This window comes from Drosophila teissieri, chromosome 2R, assembly GCF_016746235.2.
Source record: "Drosophila teissieri strain GT53w chromosome 2R, Prin_Dtei_1.1, whole genome shotgun sequence".
Lineage (NCBI taxonomy): Eukaryota > Metazoa > Arthropoda > Insecta > Diptera > Drosophilidae > Drosophila > Drosophila teissieri.
Window position 1 is genome coordinate 1,161,918 of NC_053030.1, and position 22,220 is coordinate 1,184,137.

The 22,220-nt window shown below is 34.5% G+C and overlaps 1 protein-coding gene across 3 annotated transcripts in view; it reads right to left on the reverse strand.

Moving 5' to 3' along the window:
- Positions 1–21,053, reverse strand: part of LOC122615323 — a 106,132-nt gene extending 85,079 nt beyond the window's left edge. For 2 of the 3 annotated variants that reach the window (XM_043790365.1, XM_043790364.1), the window contains exon 1: positions 20,922–21,039. The gene's annotated coding sequence lies outside the window, so the exon portion shown is untranslated. Of the gene's footprint in view, positions 1–20,921 lie in introns of all 3 variants that reach the window. The other variant, XM_043790366.1, reaches the window with a different exon arrangement.
- Positions 21,054–22,220: the final 1,167 nt, after the last annotated feature.

Below are 22,220 nucleotides of genomic sequence, written 5' to 3' on the forward strand. Positions count from 1 at the left end.
TTAGCAAATCGATAGAAATTTACAAGACTAATACAAAAATGAAAAAATATCAAAACATTTTTCAAAAGTGTGGGCGTGGCAGCTTTGGGCGGTTTGTGGGCGTTAGAGTGGGCGTGGCAACATGAATCGACAAACTTGCGCTGCGTCTATGTCTCTGGAGGCTGTATGCTTACTCTCAACTTTCTAGCTTCTATAGTTCCTGAGATCTCGACGTTCATACGGACGGACAGACAGACGGACGGACAGACGGAAATGGCCAGATCGACTCGGCTATTGATCCTGATCAAGAATATATATACGAGGGTCGTTTGATAAGTCCGTGACTTTTTGTATTTGCCGCGCACCTGCTCTAAATACAACACTGCTCCTGTCAGCAGTTATCGATTAACAGCTGACTGTAAAATTTTGAGAAAGCTGCGTTTTTTGGTTTGCGTTTTATAGGCATTGAAAGCAGACGATCTCGTGAATTTTTTGTTCCATCAGGACAATGCACGGGTGCACACGTGTGTAGTCAGCATGGCAAAATTTCATAAATTGGGCTACGAACTGCTACCCCATCCAGCATATTCTCCAGATTTAGCCCCCTGTGACTATTTTTTGTTTCCAAACATGAAGAAATGGCTCGGCGGTAAGAGATTCGGGTCAAATGAAGAGGTCATCACAGAAACAAACGACTATTTTGAGGGCCTTGAGAAAACCTATTATTTGGAAGGAATAAAAAAATTGGAAAAACGCTGGACTAAATGTATAGAGCTAAAAGGAGATTATGTTGAGAAATAAAACGCTTCTTTGACGAAAAAAATATATTTTATTCAAAAAGTCACGGACTTATCAAACGACCCTCGTACTTTATATGGTCGGAAACGCTTCCTTCTGCCTGTTACATACTTTTCAACGAATCTAGTATACCCTTTTACTCTACGAGTAACGGGTATAATAATAGATGCTCGAATGTCCGTTGAGTTTAATACGGATGGCATTAAAGTATTCAAGGACGGTAACTTGGTATTTGTGAGTATAATGTACCGACTGTTAAATTCAATTGAAATAGTAAAGTATACACATCTGTAATATCAAATGATGCAGAGTATCGCATGTGGCATGAAAGATTGGGACATATAAGTGTAGGAAAATTCTTAGAAATTATACGAGATGGCATGTTTGAAGATAAACGTACAAGTAAATAGTAGTAAATTATGTGATCAATCAAGACTAAAATTTGAAAAATACAAACATAAAGAAAATATTGAACGCCCATTATTTGTAATTCCGATTACACATTATAGTGTGACGTATTTAATAACTTATAAATCGGACGTGTTTTTTGTATTTAAAGATTTCCTAGCGAAGAGTGAGGCTCATTTCAATCTAAAAATGGTTAACCTATATATTGATAATGGAAGGGAATATCTCTCTAATGAAATGCGTGAATTTTGTGTAGAAAAAGGTATCAGCTATCATTTGACGGTTTCTCATACCCCACAACTAAATGTTGTTGCAGAGCGGATGATTAGAACAATCACTGAAAAAGTTCGTTCTATGATTAACTGTACTAAACTAAATAAAAGTTTTTGGGGTGAAGCTGTTTTGACAGCAACATATTTAATTAACAGGTCCCCAAGTAGAGCTTTAGAAAATATGAGAAAAACACCATTTGAGATGTGGCATAAAAAGAAGCCGGTTTTGAAATATTTAAAGATATTTGGCTCGACAGTGTATGCACTAAATAAAGTGCGAAAGCGAAAATTTGACGAGAAATCGATCAAAACTATACTTGTCGGATATGAGCCAAATGGCTATAAGTTGTGGAATGAGAACTCGAGAAAATTTATGACAGCTTGAGATATAGTGGTGGATGAAATGAACATGAAACATGTGACTTCAAATGAAAATGACTCTGTGGAAGAACATGATGTTTTCGACCAATTTTGTGATTCTCCAATTGAGCAGAATGAAGAGTTGAATTTTCCATTGCAGGAAAATTGTGAATCTACGGATTCGAAGTCTGATGAAAATCTAAACGAAAATTCCACTCGAGAATACCGATCCAGTGGCTGAAACTGGTGATGAAATAAAAGAAAATATAAATCAAGAAGAAATTAGACGCAGTGAGAGAATTAAAGGCAAACCAAAGTTATCATATCGATTTTTAGAAAAGTGTCTGATGAATACTCAAATGTGTTCAAATGATATTCCAAATACATATGAAGAGATTAAAACTCGTGATGACAGAATCTTGTGGGAGGATGCCATTAAAGATGAATTGAATTCTCATTTTGCAAATAATACATGGAGCTTAGTGCAAATGCCTAAGGATAACAATATAGTAGATTGCAAATGGGTATTTAGTATAAAACAAGATGAAAATGGTAATTTACTTAAATATAAGGCAAGATTGGTAGCCAGGGGATTCACTCAAGAATATATGATGGATTATGATGAAACTTTTGCAACAGTTGCACGAATTTCTAGTTTTAGATATCTTTTAGCTTTTTCAAATCAATATAATTTACTGATCCATCAGATGGATGTCAAAACAGCTTTTTTAAATGGAACTCTGAAAGATGAAATTTATATGAAGATTCCAAAAGGTTTAAGCCAGTATGATGGAAATAAAGTATGTAAACTTAATAAAGCCATTTATGGTCTAAAACAAGCTGCCAGATGCTGGTTTGAGATATTTGAAAGTGCATTAAAAAATTTTGGATTTCAGAGCCTAGAAGTAGACAGATGTATATATATTTTAGGTGAAGGAGATATACATAAAAATATATATGTACTCTTTTATGTTGACGATATAATAATTTCTACTAGTGATTCTGAAAGAATGTCTAAATTTAAAACATATCTTTTAAATAAGTTTCAAATGACTGATCTAAATGAAATACGATATTTTATTGGCATAAAAAATTGAAAGAGAGAGTGATCAAATTTGTCTCAGTCAATCTGCATATATTAAAAATGTTTTAAAGACATTCAATATGGAAGATTGTAATCCAGTTGGAACTCCTCTTCCAAGCAAAATAAATTATGAGACTTTGCAAGTGGAGGAGTCTTATGATGCACCATGTAGGAACTTGATTGGTTGTTTAATGTACATAATGTTATGTACACGACCGGATTTGAGTACATCGATGGGCATCTTAAGTCGATATACAAACTACAATAATAGAGAATTATGGCAAAGCCTTAAAAGAATTTTAAGATACCTAAAGGGAACTGTAAATTTAAAGATATCATATAAAAGGAATTTAAATGTAAATACAATTCTTATTGGGTATGTTGATTCTGATTGGGCCGGGGATGAGACTGATAGAAGAAGTACTACAGGGTATATATTTGAAATGTTTGAAAATTGTTCAATTTGCTGGAGTACTATGAAACAAAAATCAGTTACTGCGGCATCTACCGAAGCTGAATATATGGCCTTATTCGAAGGAGTAAGGGAAGCATTATGGTTAAAATCATTAACAAATGAAATGAAATATCAAACACCATTTTATTCGAGAACAAATTGAAAACAAACTAATTTTCGTTGAGTATCTTTCCACAGATTCCCAATTGGCTGATGTTCTGACAAAGCCACTACCAACTGCCAGATTCACTGCACTGCGAGACCAACTGGGGTTGGCTGAATGATGAAATTAATCAGAATGAGAAAAATGAATTTTTATATGAAGTTTGAATGTGTTATTTATTTTATAACCATAATCAAATCAAAACAATTGCTGGTCTAATCATTGCTTTGTTTATCTAACTGAATCTTGAATGATGAAAATAATCTGAAGGAGCAGAATTATTTTTTTATAAAGTTTAAATCTATTATATATATGTATATATTCATAACCAAACAAAAACTATTGTTAGACTAACTATTACTATGTTTATTTAATTGAAACTTGTAAAATTTGAAAAGTGTAAATTATTTGATTGAACTGATTGGGTTTTACTGGGTTTTCCCAATTCTTTGCAGCAAATGCTGTTTCAATAAAAGTAGCCCCAGAGAAAAAAGAAAAGAATAAGAATACAGCCATTAGAAACGCACTCGTCTGAAAGTAATTTTTTTATTTTTTTCATTATTAAATCAGTTTGTATCAGTGTGATTTTTGAGGTGGCGTGTTGAAAATACAAAAGTCACACTTATGCAAATCTGTGTGTATGCGATAGTGATGGGAGATCTTGGAGAGAACGCGCTCTATTATAGCTCTCTTTGTTCTCTCTCGTTGTTGCCTCTTTAACTATTATTATGTTTATTTGATTGAAACTTGTAAAATTTGAAAAGTGTAAATTATTTGATTGAACTGATAGGGTTTTACTGGGTTTCCCCAATTCTTTGCAGCAAATGCTGGTTCAAGAAAAGTAGCCCCAGAGAAAAAAGAAAAGAATAAGAATACAGCCATTAGAAACGCACTCGTCTGAAAGTAATTATACCCGTTACTCGTAGAGTAAAAGGGTATACTAGATTCGTTGAAAAGTATGTAACAGGCAGAAGGAAGCGTTTCCGACCATATAAAGTATATATATTCGTGATCAGGATCAGTAGCCGAGTCGATTTGGCCATGTCCGTCTGTCCGTCCGTCTGTCCGTCTGTCCGTCCGTCTGGCCGTCCGTATGAACGTCGAGATCTCAGGAACTACAAAAGCTAGAAAGTTGAGATTAAGCATACAGACTCCAGGGACATAGACGCAGCGCAAGTTTGTCGATTCATGTTGCCACGCCCTCTCTAACTCCCACAAACCGCCCAAAACTGCCATGCCCACACTATTGAAAAATGTTTTGATATTTTTTCATTTTTGTATTAGTCTTGTAAATTTCTATCGATTTGCTAAAAAACTTTTTGCCACGCCCACTCTAACGCCCACAAAACCGCCAAAAACTGTATGTGCTGAAGACTCTCCTTCGCACTTCGAATAGCTGAGTAACGGGTATCAGATAGTCGGGGAACTCGACTATAGCGTTCTCTCTTGTTTTTTATTATACCCGTTACTCGTAGAGTATAGATTATAGATATAGATTCGTTGAAGAGTATGTAACAGGCAGAAGGAAGCGTTTCCGACCATATAAAGTATATATATTCTTGATCAGGATCAATAGCCAGTCGATATGGCCATGTCCGTCTGTCCATCTGTCCGTCGGACGGACAGACACGTCCGTATGAACGTCAAGATCTCAGGAACTACATAATGCTTATTCTTAAGGTGGGAAGACATGTTTGAAAAGTTTCCACTTATTTTAATAATTCGAAGAGTTTTTACTTGCAATCCCGTTTTTTATATCAGTGTAATTGGATTTTATGTTCATTTTAACACGTGCACGTACACGTGCTTTGAAAATCAGAGTGAACGAAGGGAAAATATCAAAAAAGTATCAATAAAAATATCGCAATATCGATATTTGGGCAAACAAAATATCTCGATATCATTTTTAGAAAAAATATCGATGTATTGATAATTTGATATATTATCAGCAGCCCTATAAAATACTTTAATAGCTAATATATACATATGTAAGTACAAGACCAAACGGTGCGCCGATTAGTTAATGCCCGGAAAGATCTAAGAAAAGGCCCCTTACAAGGACATGGGACTTTAGCCTAGTTTTCCTTCACCTAAAGCAAATTAAACTATGGTTTACTCTTTACCGCTTAAAAACAGGAGTAATGCGGACTAAATATTTTCCGTCAAAATTGGTTAACTAGATACAAAATATTTTGACATCTGGGGAATCCAAATGCGCTGTGTGCTGGTCTATGTACAGGTGTTGGAGGTGATCTAGGATAGCGGTGCCAGCGAACAGATAGAAGTGAAAGAATATAGAATATAGTCAATCATTAGGCATTATAATTGATCACACTTAGCCTAGAGCAGATGGTTGGGCTTTATTAAAAACTGGGCTATGGCTGCAGCACTTGGCGAATTCAACCCTCTATACATGAAATTGGATTTATATTATTGTCAAATTTTAGCACATAATTTGAAAATTTCGTTATTACCATAGAAGGGTGGGACACTTTGTCCTTGTTAGATGCGTTGTAAGTTAATATGCTTTTAAATGGAGGGGAAGGAAAAGAAATGGCAAAGCAAACAAAAGAGCGGAACATGAGCACTCAATTTATCATGCAAAGCTGCAGACGAAAACGTGGAGTGCTTAAATTACGGACAGTGTTAAAGCTCCATCAGGAACGAGCTGTTAAAAAATACACAGCTTTAAAATAACAGTAGTTTTCTCGGGTGACAACCGACAGTTTGAAGCTCCTAGCTGGTACCGTCAATGTCCGTTTACCAATATACATACATACATATAGTGACATATCCATAAGTCCCTAAGACTTAAGCACATGCCTACACAACACACATACAACATGTACACCCAAACACACCCTACACTACTCTGGATGTACTCAACAGATACCAGATAAGAATAAGTTTGTCATATGATCCTCATGAGTGGAAAAACCCAAACTCCTGATAAGTCACCCACTGGTAGACTAAACATCCGTTGCCTAGTTTAAACATTCCTTGCTTAAGCCCTTGCACCATCGTCACGTTCCCACGTTCAAAGCTCGGACTCGCAATCCCGAAAAACAGAAGTATTAGATTGCAATAAACAAAATTATAAGAATCTAAGAGCACTTGTATCCAAGAGCAAATGCACTTTAATCCAAGAGAAATGCAAAGACAATTAAAGCCAGCAACTCAAAAGCTCTCTCTTCATTTGATCAGATCCCTAAAGTCTAAAGTCCATATTAGAAAAGCTCGACACCGAGGCTTGAACGTCAATCAAATCAGAGTAATTATCAGAGTTCAGTTTGAGGCCTAATTAAAATCGGTCGGTGTTCTTCTCATAAAATAATATTGTAATTATTCAGTGAAAATAAATTTATATTTTTTTTACTTATGAATATTGCGAGTATTTAATTGGCGCAGCCGGTAGGATCTGTTAAATAAAGAGTCCTTTTAGTACGGTACTGATCCATTGAAGGATACGCTATACAACTAACTATCCAGGATCGGCGAATTAAAAACAGTGATTCTAAAATTATTTTGAGATCCGCAAAAGAATCTACGTGAAAGTAGTATTTAAGAAAAATCCCGTGTGGTCAGTAACATCTGCAAAACAATTTAAAAAAAAAAAACCCGTGCGGTCGGAAACAAAATTAATTACAAATTTTTAATTCCGTAATTTAAAACCAAATTTAAAATAAACTCCGTGTATCAAGAAACCTATACAAATACACCATGGCAGTTCCACAACTGTCGGAAACCCACCTAAATCAATTACTGAATCAAATTAAAGAACTGAACTACTACGATGGCACACCTGGCAAACTGTCTGTGTTTGTTAACCAGGTCCAGCAGCTACTTAACCTATACCCTACCCAAGATGCCAGGCAGGCACATGTTATCTACGGAGCAGTAAAACGCTTACTAGTGGATGCAGCATTGGAGGTCGTGACCCAAGAAAGAGTAAATACATGGCTGGATACAAAGACGGCCCTGGCGATGGCATTCAAGGACCACAGGCCCTACATAACACTAATAAGACAACTGGAGGATACATCATACCACGGAAGCATCTGTAAGTTCATCGAGAAGCTCGAATCACAATATTGGATTATGTTTGATAAGCTAGAATTAGAAAGCGACCCTGTCGATAAATCAAATTACACTGAAATGTTAAAAAGAACTGTTAAATCCGTAATAGATCAAAAATTGCCGGATAGAATTTATATGTCATTGGCACGCAAAGATATCGATACTATTTATAAATTAAAACAAGCTTCAATGGAGCTTGGCCTCTATGACGCTAGTCCAGAGAATCAGCGTTCTAATAGATCAGAAGGGAACAGACGCAGGAACAGGGGAAATCATAGTCAAAGCTATAATCAAAGATATTACAATAATAGAAATCACAATTACAGCAATTATTATCCTGGAATGAATCAGAATAATAATACGCAACCTCGAAATCCGAATCAACCTACGAATAATCAAAATCAGTATTCCACTCATCTAATACCGGTTAGTCAAAGGGGAAATTATAACACGTTTAGAAGGGAGTTAACACAAGCCCAACAAAACAATCCTTTTAACAATTCCCTTAATTTCCAAGCTTCAACCTCAAATAATACTAACGGTCAGCGGCCGATAAAAAGGCAACGCGAGAGTCAAAGTGGCCAAAGCAGAATGGATGTAAATTTTCATCAAACTGCCTCGGACACTCAAGTGACACAGGAGGACGTACCAGTCCCCATGTGCGAATAGGTTATCATAACAAAATTTACAAGGGAATGATCGACACAGGCTCATCAATCAATATCATAAGAGAAAATTTTGAAAATTTAGAAGAACAAAAAGAAGATTTAACAGTGTATACCATTAAAGGGGCAATAAAATTAAGGAAAAGCATAATAATGAAGCCCACTTCAGTATGTCCGTCTGTTCAGAAATTCTATATCCACAAATTTTCCGACAATTATGATTTCCTGTTAGGACGAAAGTATCTAGAGGATACGAAAGCTAAGATCGATTATGATAACGAGACGGTAACTCTAGGTTCAAGAATTTTAAAGTTTTTGTATGGAGAAAAGAAGGGCGAGACCGCATCTAAATGCCTCGACCCACAGCAAAAGGATGATTCTGCTCCAGTGGAGGAAATCAATCCAAAAATGCAAAAGGTTAAGACCACACCTAAGTGCCTTAAACCAAAGCATCAACAACAGAAGAAGGAGACCGCATTACCAAAATGCCTCATTTCAAAAGTTGTTAGTGACACAGTGGACAATGATGTAACACATCTCGATCCCATGTCCGTTGACAACGATATAGTCAACTTCGCGATCAACAATGAGTTACGCGAATGTAACGAGTATAGACTCGAGCATCTAAATGTGGAGGAAATTGAATGTTTAAAGAAGCTTCTATACGAATTTAGAGACATTCAGTACAAGGAAGGCGAAAATTTAACCTTCACAAGTACAATTAAACATGTCATCCAGACTCAGCATGAGAATCCAGTATACCGTAAACCTTATAAGTACCCCCAAAGTGTTGACCAAGAAGTCAACAAACAAATCAAAGAAATGATAGAACAAGGGATCGTTCGCAAATCGAAGTCCCCTTATTGTTCTCCTATTTGGGTGGTCCCCAAGAAGGCAGACGCCTCTGGGAAACAAAAATTTAGGTTGGTAGTTGATTACAGGAATCTCAACGAGATAACTGTTAATATCAAATTTCCCATTCCTCGAATGGATGAGATATTGGATAAATTGGGTAGATGCCAATATTTTACGACCATTGATCTAGTTAAGGGTTTTCACCAAATCCAGATGGATGAAAATTCAATTGCAAAAACTGCTTTTTCAACTAAGCATGGGCATTATGAGTATACACGTATGCCTTTTGGCCTAAAAAATGCTCCAGCTACTTTTCAGAGATGTATGAATAATCTTTTGGAAGATTTGATCTACAAAGATTGTTTAGTCTATTTGGACGATATTATTATTTACTCCACTTCATTGGAGGAACATATTTTATCTCTAAAGAAAGTCTTTGAGAAACTGAGAGACGCCAACTTGAAGTTGCAGCTAGACAAATGTGAATTCATGAAAAAAGAAACTGAATTCCTGGGACATATAGTCACAACAAATGGCATTAAACCAAACCCAAACAAAACTAATGCAATCACAAATTTTCCGTTACCTAAGACACCTAAACAGATAAAATCATTTTTGGGATTATGTGGATTCTATCGCAAGTTCATTCCTAACTTTGCCAAGATAGTCAAACCCATGACCCTCAAACTAAAGAAAGGTGCTGTAATAGATATCAAATGTAAAGACTACATCGAATCATTCGAAAGACTAAAGGTTTTGATAACTTCAGATCCGATATTAATCTACCCTGATTTTTCAAAGCCCTTTTCTCTAACAACTGACGCGAGTAATGTAGCTATTGGTGCAGTGCTATCACAGAACCATAAGCCCGTTTGTTATGCCAGCAGAACGCTGAACGAACACGAAATCAACTATGCTACTATTGAAAAAGAATTGTTAGCTATAGTTTGGGCGACAAAATATTTCAGGTCATATCTATTCGGCAGGCCATTTGAAATAATGAGTGATCACAAGCCATTGGTATGGCTTAATAATATCAAAGAGCCGAACATGAAATTACAAAGGTGGAAAATCAAACTTAATGAATTCGATTATAAAATAAAATATCTTCCAGGCAAAGAAAATTATGTCGCGGATGCTCTTTCCCGCACAAAGATAGAAGAAGTCATGGTTGGCGAAGTCGCAAACAGCGCAGACGCAACTATACATAGTGCTAATGAAGATAATTTAAATTATATATCCATAACGGAGAGACCAATCAATTTCTTCTCTAGACAAATAGAGATAGAAAAAGGCGACAGTGATACAACAAGTGTAAGCCACTTCTTTCAAAAACTAAAGATTAAAATAATCTATAAAGAAATGACACTTGAACTCGCCAAAACTCTCATTAAGGAATATGTGTGCACCAAGAAAAGCGCAATTTACTTCCCTAATGATAAGGATTTTCTGATCTTCCAGAGGGCATTTACTGAAATCATAAGCCCTAACAATTTCACAAAACTATTGAGATGTACCACGAAGCTAATTGATATATTAACTTATGCGGAATTTAAGGATTTAATCTTAAAGAAACATAAGGAAGTTTTACATCCAGGTATAGAAAAAACCATTAATTGGTTTAAAGAAAAATACTATTACCCGGATAGTCAAAAGCTAATTCAAAATATTATCAATGAATGTGAAATCTGCAATCTGGCAAAAACAGAACATCGAGACACAAAATTGACATATGAAACAACACCAGAAATATTTAACACAAGGGAAAAATACGTGATAGATTGTTATCTCACGGGAAACCAGATCTTCCTATCTTGTATTGATATTTATTCAAAATTTGCCTCACTAGTTGAAGTAAAAAGTACAGATTGGCTAGAAGCGAAAAGAGCCATTACTAAAATATTCAATGATATGGGAAAGCCTCAGGAAATTAAAGCGGACAAAGATTCAGCTTTTATGTGCATAGCTTTGCAAAACTGGATAAGATCCGAAGGCGTACAAATTTCTGTAACAACCAGCAAAAATGGTGTATCTGATATAGAAAGATTTCACAAGACCGTAAATGAAAAGCTGAGAATCATCGGTAGTGAACAAAATATTGAAGATAGGTATACGAGATTCGAAACAATCTTATACGTCTATAATCATAAAACTAAACATAATAGTACCAAACGATCTCCGGCAGACATTTTTCTATATGCAGGCAGTCCAGACTTTAATATACAACAAAACAAAATCGATAAGATCGAATATCTCAATAAGAATAGGCATGATTTTGAAGTTGATATAAAATATAGACAGGCTCCACTCGTAAAGAGTAAAATCACCAATCCATTTAAAAAGACAGGAAGAATTGAACAAGTGGACAGTAAACATTTTGAGGAAACAAACCGCGGCAGGAAAATCGTTCATTATAAATCTAAATTTAAGAAACAAAAAAAGATTAATAAGAACAAATACGATAATTCCAGACCAAATACACAACATATTTCTAATAATGCTTAGTTGCATGTTACCACTCATCACCATGGTTAAATGCAGCAATATCGAAGTAAACCCAATAAGTGCAAAGAATGGATATCTTATATTTCAAACCGGAGCGATGGAAATTCCAACCAGCTACGAATACCACTATTTGAGTATAAACATAACAAAGACAATGCTTATTTTCGAAAATCTAGTAACCGAAGCAAACGGCTATCCCAATGTACCTCAGATACCATATTTAGTAGATAAACTAAAACGGGAAATAAATGGATTAAGAATTATTAGCCGAAACAAAAGAGGTCTTTTGAATGTAGTAGGGAAGGCATATAAATACTTATTTGGTACATTAGAGGAAAAAATTAATAACATGCCAGAAGACTCCGTGAAAACCTATGACCTAAACATGGTTATCGATGTAATCAACAGCGGTATAGACATAATTAATAAGCTAAAGGTGGAGAAAGAACAGAACCAACAAATTGCGATACTGATATTTAACCTACAGCAGTTTACAGAATACATAGAAGATATCGAGTTAGGTATGCAATTAACCAGATTAGGAATCTTTAACCCAAAATTACTAAAACATGATTATTTGAAACACGTAAATTCGGAGAAAATGCTAAAGATAAAAACATCAACTTGGCTCAAGACAGACACGAACGAAATTTTGATTATATCCCACGTTCCTAGCGAGGTCACTAAAGTTCCGATATTTCAAATAGTTCCGTACCCAGATGAACATAATTATATTCTAACCGAGCAAATATTTGATAAATTCTATATATTCAATAACCAAGTATTTCATAAAGATACGGATAAATTAATATTCGACAAATGTATTGTTGGACTTATCAAACAAGAGCAAACTCAGTGCAAATACATTAAAACCCATAGAAATTTCCAAATAAATTATATAGAGCCAAATATACTTTTAACATGGAATATTCCTGAAACAGTTGTCCATCAAGATTGTACAAACAACAAAATATTAATATCAGGAAACAACATCATTAAAATTAAAAATTGTACCATGCAATTAGATGAATTCCTAATTTCTAATAATCTAGCAGATTTTACACAAACAATTTATATCACCAACAATGTTACACGTTTAGAACCAATAGATCACTTACAAACAAGAGAAATGATAAAATTCCATGTAAAACATTACAGCTTTTTCCAAATTATATGCATTACAACTTTTGTCATCATGATAATTAGTTTGACTTTGTATTTAGCATATAAGTTTAAAAATATACCTAAGAAAATTATTGTTAAATATTGTAAACAAAAAGAAGAACATCCGCACCTTGCAACTAATGTCAAGGAAATAATTCAACCAGAAAACAATATTACGATATACCCAAATTTAACGACCTGAGGACAGGCCAAATTCAATGATTGGGGGAGTGACATATCCATAAGTCCCTAAGACTTAAGCACATGCCTACACAACACACATACAACATGTACACCCAAACACACCCTACACTACTCTGGATGTACTCAACAGATACCAGATAAGAATAAGTTTGTCATATGATCCTCATGAGTGGAAAAACCCAAACTCCTGATAAGTCACCCACTGGTAGACTAAACATCCGTTGCCTAGTTTAAACATTCCTTGCTTAAGCCCTTGCACCATCGTCACGTTCCCACGTTCAAAGCTCGGACTCGCAATCCCGAAAAACAGAAGTATTAGATTGAAATAAACAAAATTATAAGAATCTAAGAGCACTTGTATCCAAGAGCAAATGCACTTTAATCCAAGAGAAATGCAAAGACAATTAAAGCCAGCAACTCAAAAGCTCTCTCTTCATTTGATCAGATCCCTAAAGTCTAAAGTCCATATTAGAAAAGCTCGACACCGAGGCTTGAACGTCAATCAAATCAGAGTAATTATCAGAGTTCAGTTTGAGGCCTAATTAAAATCGGTCGGTGTTCTTCTCATAAAATAATATTGTAATTATTCAGTGAAAATAAATTTATATTTTTTTTACTTATGAATATTGCGAGTATTTAATTATATGTATGTATATAGCACGAGTCCTAACCGATTCCAAAGTAATTAGAAAATTGGGAAAAGGGAACATAACCATTAGAACAAATTACCGCAACTTTACTTTGCAGAATGTTTTACACGCACCAGAAGTTAAAGAAAATTTCATATTCTTTATGGGGGTGTACAATACCTTTTTGAAATAACTATATTGTCTAACACGATGGGAAAATGGTTGTAAAAGCGTGAAAAAAAATATATTGCTTGAGCTCTAAAGCAAAAGGAATATATTTTGCAGTACCATGCAGACCAGTGAAAGGTGTTGGCATAAGAGAAATTATCTTTAAAATTACTCAAATTAAAGGAATGGTAAAATATTTGATGGTTTAAGGAATCTATGGTGTTCAGTTCTCAGTAGGGCTAGGCAAACTTCACCGCAAAGGGTTGAGTCTAAGAAGTTTGTTTGACATCTACGGAATTCCAAAGAGTATTTGTTGTGAAATAAAGTGTTCTTAAACGGGACGAACTATTTAATGCATCAATGTGATTAGCATACGATTTTAAATTCTTAGTACCAGAAGCGTCATCGCGGGACTCAGTCAATGTTCTTATAATTTAGTTCCAGCGCGATGGATTTTTTATTATAAGAAGAGGAAGCGAAGAGATTCCCGTATGGTAGCAAAGAGAATTAAGACTTATTTAGTGTTACCGATGGGAGATAATCCGCGTAGACTAGTAGAATAGTAGACTGTCTATTTATTTGTAACAGGCCAGGTACCAGGTTTGTAGGTAACTATCACTACCTATCTAATCTATGATTTCTAGTCTGTTCAAAACAGAATGACGACAAATATATCATAGTAATTAATAAGATTCAACACCTAAGCAAGTAGATCAAATGCTACTAATGGCTATCCAATTAGTTTTAATTTTATACCATTTTCCAAATGAAAACGGCATTGATCTAGTAATGCGACTTTTGAATTCAAAGACCAGGGGAATCATGATTTTTCGGTTTATTATTTTAGAAATATTCAATACCCAATAATTCGATACATCTATCTTTTTTTTGTTATTTAATATTTCCAAAATATTAAATCAAAAAATCCATCAATGATGTATCGATGTATAAAATTTTGTAATATTTGTTAATATAATGTTTCATATGCTTAGGCTGTCTAAATTGTTACATATGTACATCACTACAAATACCAGCACCCCTCACCCTTTCATAAGATGCACGCGTTGCAATAAGACACCACATCCTTTGCAATTAAAACACACATCAATACATTATTGGAATTATTGGAAAACAGTTTCAATAAATTATGAATACGTGTTAAAAAAAATGTCCGACTTTTTGAATACTAGCCGAAAAAGGAAATTAATATATTTCATCCAAATTGGTTTACAATTTTCGAAGTGCTGCTGACCATGAAAATAAGATGTGCTTAGCGCTGAATTCGTGTGCAATTTGTACGTACATCGAATTCAGCGTTTAGCTAATCTGGTCCTATGTATGCCAATGTGTGTAGTGTATGTATATTATTTTCTCATGCAATACTCCCGCGCGAAATGCAGTTACTGTAAAAACTTGTTTAAATTATTTGTTTTAGGTGAAGGAGATATACATAAAAATATATATGTACTCTTTTATGTTGACGATATAATAATTTCTACTAGTGATTCTGAAAGAATGTCTAAATTTAAAACATATCTTTTAAATAAGTTTCAAATGACTGATCTAAATGAAATACGATATTTTATTGGCATAAAAAATTGAAAGAGAGAGTGATCAAATTTGTCTCAGTCAATCTGCATATATTAAAAATGTTTTAAAGACATTCAATATGGAAGATTGTAATCCAGTTGGAACTCCTCTTCCAAGCAAAATAAATTATGAGACTTTGCAAGTGGAGGAGTCTTATGATGCACCATGTAGGAACTTGATTGGTTGTTTAATGTACATAATGTTATGTACACGACCGGATTTGAGTACATCGATGGGCATCTTAAGTCGATATACAAACTACAATAATAGAGAATTATGGCAAAGCCTTAAAAGAATTTTAAGATACCTAAAGGGAACTGTAAATTTAAAGATATCATATAAAAGGAATTTAAATGTAAATACAATTCTTATTGGGTATGTTGATTCTGATTGGGCCGGGGATGAGACTGATAGAAGAAGTACTACAGGGTATATATTTGAAATGTTTGAAAATTGTTCAATTTGCTGGAGTACTATGAAACAAAAATCAGTTACTGCGGCATCTACCGAAGCTGAATATATGGCCTTATTCGAAGGAGTAAGGGAAGCATTATGGTTAAAATCATTAACAAATGAAATGAAATATCAAACACCATTTTATTCGAGAACAAATTGAAAACAAACTAATTTTCGTTGAGTATCTTTCCACAGATTCCGAATTGGCTGATGTTCTGACAAAGCCACTACCAACTGCCAGATTCACTGCACTGCGAGACCAACTGGGGTTGGCTGAATGATGAAATTAATCAGAATGAGAAAAATGAATTTTTATATGAAGTTTGAATGTGTTATTTATTTTATAACCATAATCAAATCAAAACAATTGCTGGTCTAATCATTGCTTTGTTCATCTAACTGAATCTTGAATGATGAAAATAATCTGAAGGAGCAGAATTATTTTTTTATGAAGTTTAAATCTATTATATATATGTATATATTCATAACCAAACCAAAACTATGGTTAGACTAACTATTACTATGTTTATTTAATTGAAACTTGTAAAATTTGAAAAGTGTAAATTATTTGATTGAACTGATTGGGTTTTACTGGGTTTCCCCAATTCTTTGCAGCAAATGCTGGTTCAATAAAAGTAGCCCCAGAGAAAAAAGAAAAGAATAAGAATACAGCCATTAGAAACGCACTCGTCTGAAAGTAATTTTTTTTATTTTTTTCATTTAATTTTAAATCAGTTTGTATCAGTGTGATTTTTGAGGTGGCGTGTTGAAAATACAAAAGTCACACTTATGCAAATCTGTGTGTATGCGATAGTGATGGGAGATCTTGGAGAGAACGCGCTCTATTATAGCTCTCTTTGTTCTCTCTCGTTGTTGCCTCTTTAACTATTACTATGTTTATTTGATTGAAACTTGTAAAATTTGAAAAGTGTAAATTATTTGATTGAACTGATTGGGTTTTACTGGGTTTCCCCAATTCTTTGCAGCAAATGCTGGTTCAAGAAAAGTAGCCCCAGAGAAAAAAGAAAAGAATAAGAATACAGCCATTAGAAACGCACTCGTCTGAAAGTAATTATACCCGTTACTCGTAGAGTAAAAGGGTATACTAGATTCGTTGAAAAGTATGTAACAGGCAGAAGGAAGCGTTTCCGACCATATAAAGTATATATATTCGTGATCAGGATCAGTAGCCGAGTCGATTTGGCCATGTCCGTCTGTCCGTCCGTCTGTCCGTCCGTATGAACGTCGAGATCTCAGGAACTACAAAAGCTAGAAAGTTGAGATTAAGCATACAGACTCCAGGGACATAGACGCAGCGCAAGTTTGTCGATTCATGTTGCCACGCCCTCTCTAACTCCCACAAACCGCCCAAAACTGCCATGCCCACACTATTGAAAAATGTTTTGATATTTTTTCATTTTTGTATTAGTCTTATAAATTTCTATCGATTTGCCAAAAAACCTTTTTGCCACGCCCACTCTAACGCCCACAAACCGCCCAAAGCTGCTACGCCCACACTATTGAAAAATGTTGTGATATTTTTTCATTTTTGTATTAGTTTTATAAATTTTTATCGATTTGCCAAAAAACTTTTTGCCATGTTTGAAAAGTTTCCACTTATTTTAATAATTCGAAGAGTTTTTACTTGCAATCCCGTTTTTTATATCAGTGTAATTGGATTTTATGTTCATTTTAACACGTGCACGTACACGTGCTTTGAAAATCAGAGTGAACGAAGGGAAAATATCAAAAAAGTATCAATAAAAATATCGCAATATCGATATTTGGGCAAACAAAATATCTCGATATCATTTTTAGAAAAAATATCGATATATTGATAATTTGATATATTATCAGCAGCCCTATAAAATACTTTAATAGCTAATATATACATATGTAAGTACAAGACCAAACGGTGCGCCGATTAGTTAATGCCCGGAAAGATCTAAGAAAAGGCCCCTTACAAGGACATGGGACTTTAGCATAGTTTTCCTTCACCTAAAGCAAATTAAACTATGGTTTACTCTTTACCGCTTAAAAACAGGAGTAATGCGGACTAAATATTTTCCGTCAAAATTGGTTAACTAGATACAAAATATTTTGACATCTGGGGAATCCAAATGCGCTGTGTGCTGGTCTATGTACAGGTGTTGGAGGTGATCTAGGATAGCGGTGCCAGCGAACAGATAGAAGTGAAAGAATATAGAATATAGTCAATCATTAGGCATTATAATTGATCACACTTAGCCTAGAGCAGATGGTTGGGCTTTATTAAAAACTGGGCTATGGCTGCAGCACTTGGCGAATTCAACCCTCTATACATGAAATTGGATTTATATTATTGTCAAATTTTAGCACATAATTTGAAAATTTCGTTATTACCATAGAAGGGTGGGACACTTTGTCCTTGTTAGATGCGTTGTAAGTTAATATGCTTTTAAATGGAGGGGAAGGAAAAGAAATGGCAAAGCAAACAAAAGAGCGGAACATGAGCACTCAATTTATCATGCAAAGCTGCAGACGAAAACGTGGAGTGCTTAAATTACGGACAGTGTTAAAGCCCCATCAGGAACGAGCTGTTAAAAAATACACAGCTTTAAAATAACAGTAGTTTTCTCGGGTGACAACCGACAGTTTGAAGCTCCTAGCTGGTACCGTCAATGTCCGTTTACCAATATACATACATACATATAGTGACATATCCATAAGTCCCTAAGACTTAAGCACATGCCTACACAACACACATACAACATGTACACCCAAACACACCCTACACTACTCTGGATGTACTCAACAGATACCAGATAAGAATAAGTTTGTCATATGATCCTCATGAGTGGAAAAACCCAAACTCCTGATAAGTCACCCACTGGTAGACTAAACATCCGTTGCCTAGTTTAAACATTCCTTGCTTAAGCCCTTGCACCATCGTCACGTTCCCACGTTCAAAGCTCGGACTCGCAATCCCGAAAAACAGAAGTATTAGATTGCAATAAACAAAATTATAAGAATCTAAGAGCACTTGTATCCAAGAGCAAATGCACTTTAATCCAAGAGAAATGCAAAGACAATTAAAGCCAGCAACTCAAAAGCTCTCTCTTCATTTGATCAGATCCCTAAAGTCTAAAGTCCATATTAGAAAAGCTCGACACCGAGGCTTGAACGTCAATCAAATCAGAGTAATTATCAGAGTTCAGTTTGAGGCCTAATTAAAATCGGTCGGTGTTCTTCTCATAAAATAATATTGTAATTATTCAGTGAAAATAAATTTATATTTTTTTTACTTATGAATATTGCGAGTATTTAATTATATGTATGTATATAGCACGAGTCCTAACCGATTCCAAAGTAATTAGAAAATTGGGAAAAGGGAACATAACCATTAGAACAAATTACCGCAACTTTACTTTGCAGAATGTTTTACACGCACCAGAAGTTAAAGAAAATTTCATATTCTTTATGGGGGTGTACAATACCTTTTTGAAATAACTATATTGTCTAACACGATGGGAAAATGGTTGTAAAAGCGTGAAAAAAAATATATTGCTTGAGCTCTAAAGCAAAAGGAATATATTTTGCAGTACCATGCAGACCAGTGAAAGGTGTTGGCATAAGAGAAATGATCTTTAAAATTACTCAAATTAAAGGAATGGTAAAATATTTGATGGTTTAAGGAATCTATGGTGTTCAGTTCTCAGTAGGGCTAGGCAAACTTCACCGCAAAGGGTTGAGTCTAAGAAGTTTGTTTGACATCTACGGAAATCCAAAGAGTATTTGTTGTGAAATAAAGTGTTCTTAAACGGGACGAACTATTTAATGCATCAATGTGATTAGCATACGATTTTAAATTCTTAGTACCAGAAGCGTCATCGCGGGACTCAGTCAATGTTCTTATAATTTAGTTCCAGCGCGATGGATTTTTTATTATAAGAAGAGGAAGCGAAGAGATTCCCGTATGGTAGCAAAGAGAATTAAGACTTATTTAGTGTTACCGATGGGAGATAATCCGCGTAGACTAGTAGAATAGTAGACTGTCTATTTATTTGTAACAGGCCAGGTACCAGGTTTGTAGGTAACTATCACTACCTATCTAATCTATGATTTCTAGTCTGTTCAAAACAGAATGACGACAAATATATCATAGTAATTAATAAGATTCAACACCGAAGCAAGTAGATCAAATGCTACTAATGGCTATCCAATTAGTTTTAATTTTATACCATTTTCCAAATGAAAACGGCATTGATCTAGTAATGCGACTTTTGAATTCAAGGACCAGGGGAATCATGATTTTTCGGTTTATTATTTTAGAAATATTCAATACCCAATAATTCGATACATCTATCTTTTTTTTGTTATTTAATATTTCCAAAATATTAAATCAAAAAATCCATCAATGATGTATCGATGTATAAAATTTTGTAATATTTGTTAATATAATGTTTCATATGCTTAGGCTGTCTAAATTGTTACATATGTACATCACTACAAATACCAGCACCCCTCACCCTTTCATAAGATGCACGCGTTGCAATAAGACACCACATCCTTTGCAATTAAAACACACATCAATACATTATTGGAATTATTGGAAAACAGTTTCAATAAATTATGAATACGTGTTAAAAAAAATGTCCGACTTTTTGAATACTAGCCGAAAAAGGAAATTAATATATTTCATCCAAATTGGTTTACAATTTTCGAAGTGCTGCTGACCATGAAAATAAGATGTGCTTAGCGCTGAATTCGTGTGCAATTTGTACGTACATCGAATTCAGCGTTTAGCTAATCTGGTCCTATGTATGCCAATGTGTGTAGTGTATGTATATTATTTTCTCATGCAATACTCCCGCGCGAAATGCAGTTACTGTAAAAACTTGTTTAAATTATTTGCATAGAGGCTTAACCATTTATTATACATCTTAGAAAAGGGCAATATATTCATAAGAGCTATCTGAAAATCATTAAAGATAATTTTTAATTCATTTTGGTACTATAATCATTGGCTTCAAACTAGCTATTTAGTCATTAAATTACTCTTTTAATCATAGCAAAATGTCGATCTTGTTTGATCTTTTGTTTGAACTTACCTGTATGTATATGTACTAAATATATAATTTATGACAATAAAACTAAAAAAAATACTTTTAAGACAACACGGCACATGCGAAGCTTAGACTTTGTTGTCCCTTAAACAACTGAGGAAGCTGCATACGTGGGTAGAAAGACTTGTGTGGAGGCTGGAAGGCAGCGAGAATAGGCACTGGAAGTTGCCTGAATAGTCTAGGGTTAATGAAACTGTTATTTTGTTTTATACATTAATTTTTTTGTTTGAGTTTATCAAGTGCGTAGTATCTTAAACATGCACTCCGGCCAACAAAAAATCTAAATTTAACATTTTCATCCTTTTATAAAAAAAAGGTTCACTTGTCAGACAGACTTGCTATATAGACAAACGTGTTGAGCATTGTTTGCGTTAATCTAAGCAGTGTTTAAAATCAGGCAAAAATGACAAATTTTTAAAGAAAACTACATTTGCAAGACACTATTTTCATGTATCTCGTTACTCGTTCTCGTTATTATACCCTTACTCGTAGAGTAAAGGAGATTCGTTCAAAAGTATGTAACAGGCAGAAGTAAGCGTTTCCGACCACATTAAGTATATATATTCTTGATCAGCATCAATAACCGAGTCGATCTGGTCATGTCCGTCTGTCTGTTGGTATGAACACCAAAATCTCAGAAACTATAAAAGCTAGAATGTTGAGATTAAGCATGCAGACTCTAGAGATATAGGTCCATGTTGCCACGCCTACTCTAACGCCCAAAATTGCCACGCCAACGCTTTTGAAATATGTTTTAATTTTTTTTATAATTTTTGTAATGTTTTGTAAATTTCTATCGATTTACAACATTTTTTTCCCACTCTAACGCCCACAAACCGCCCAATGCTGCCACGCCACGCTCACACTTTTTTTTTATATTTTTTTAAATTTTTGTTAATTTGGTACATTTCTCTCGATTTTCCAAAAATATTTTTGCCACGTCCAGTCTAACGCCCGCAAACCGCCAAAAACTGTCAGCTAGTACAAATGCGAATAAAAAATTTCAATCTTATTCGCACTTCTACTAGCTGAGTAACGAAGGGTATCAAATAGTTGGGGAACTCGAATATGGCGTTCTCTCTTGTTTTTGAGAATACAAATTTGGAAATCTGGATTTAATTTTATTTCTTTCGTCTAATCCAATGGTGTAACACAAAATATATTTATCGCAATTCTTAAATGGATCTAGCAAGCAATTTTGGAAACACATAGTTTGTTTTGCTTAAATATTTATAATTAAATAGTTGTTTAAAATTCCCTTTAAAGCCCATATTTGCGTGTAAT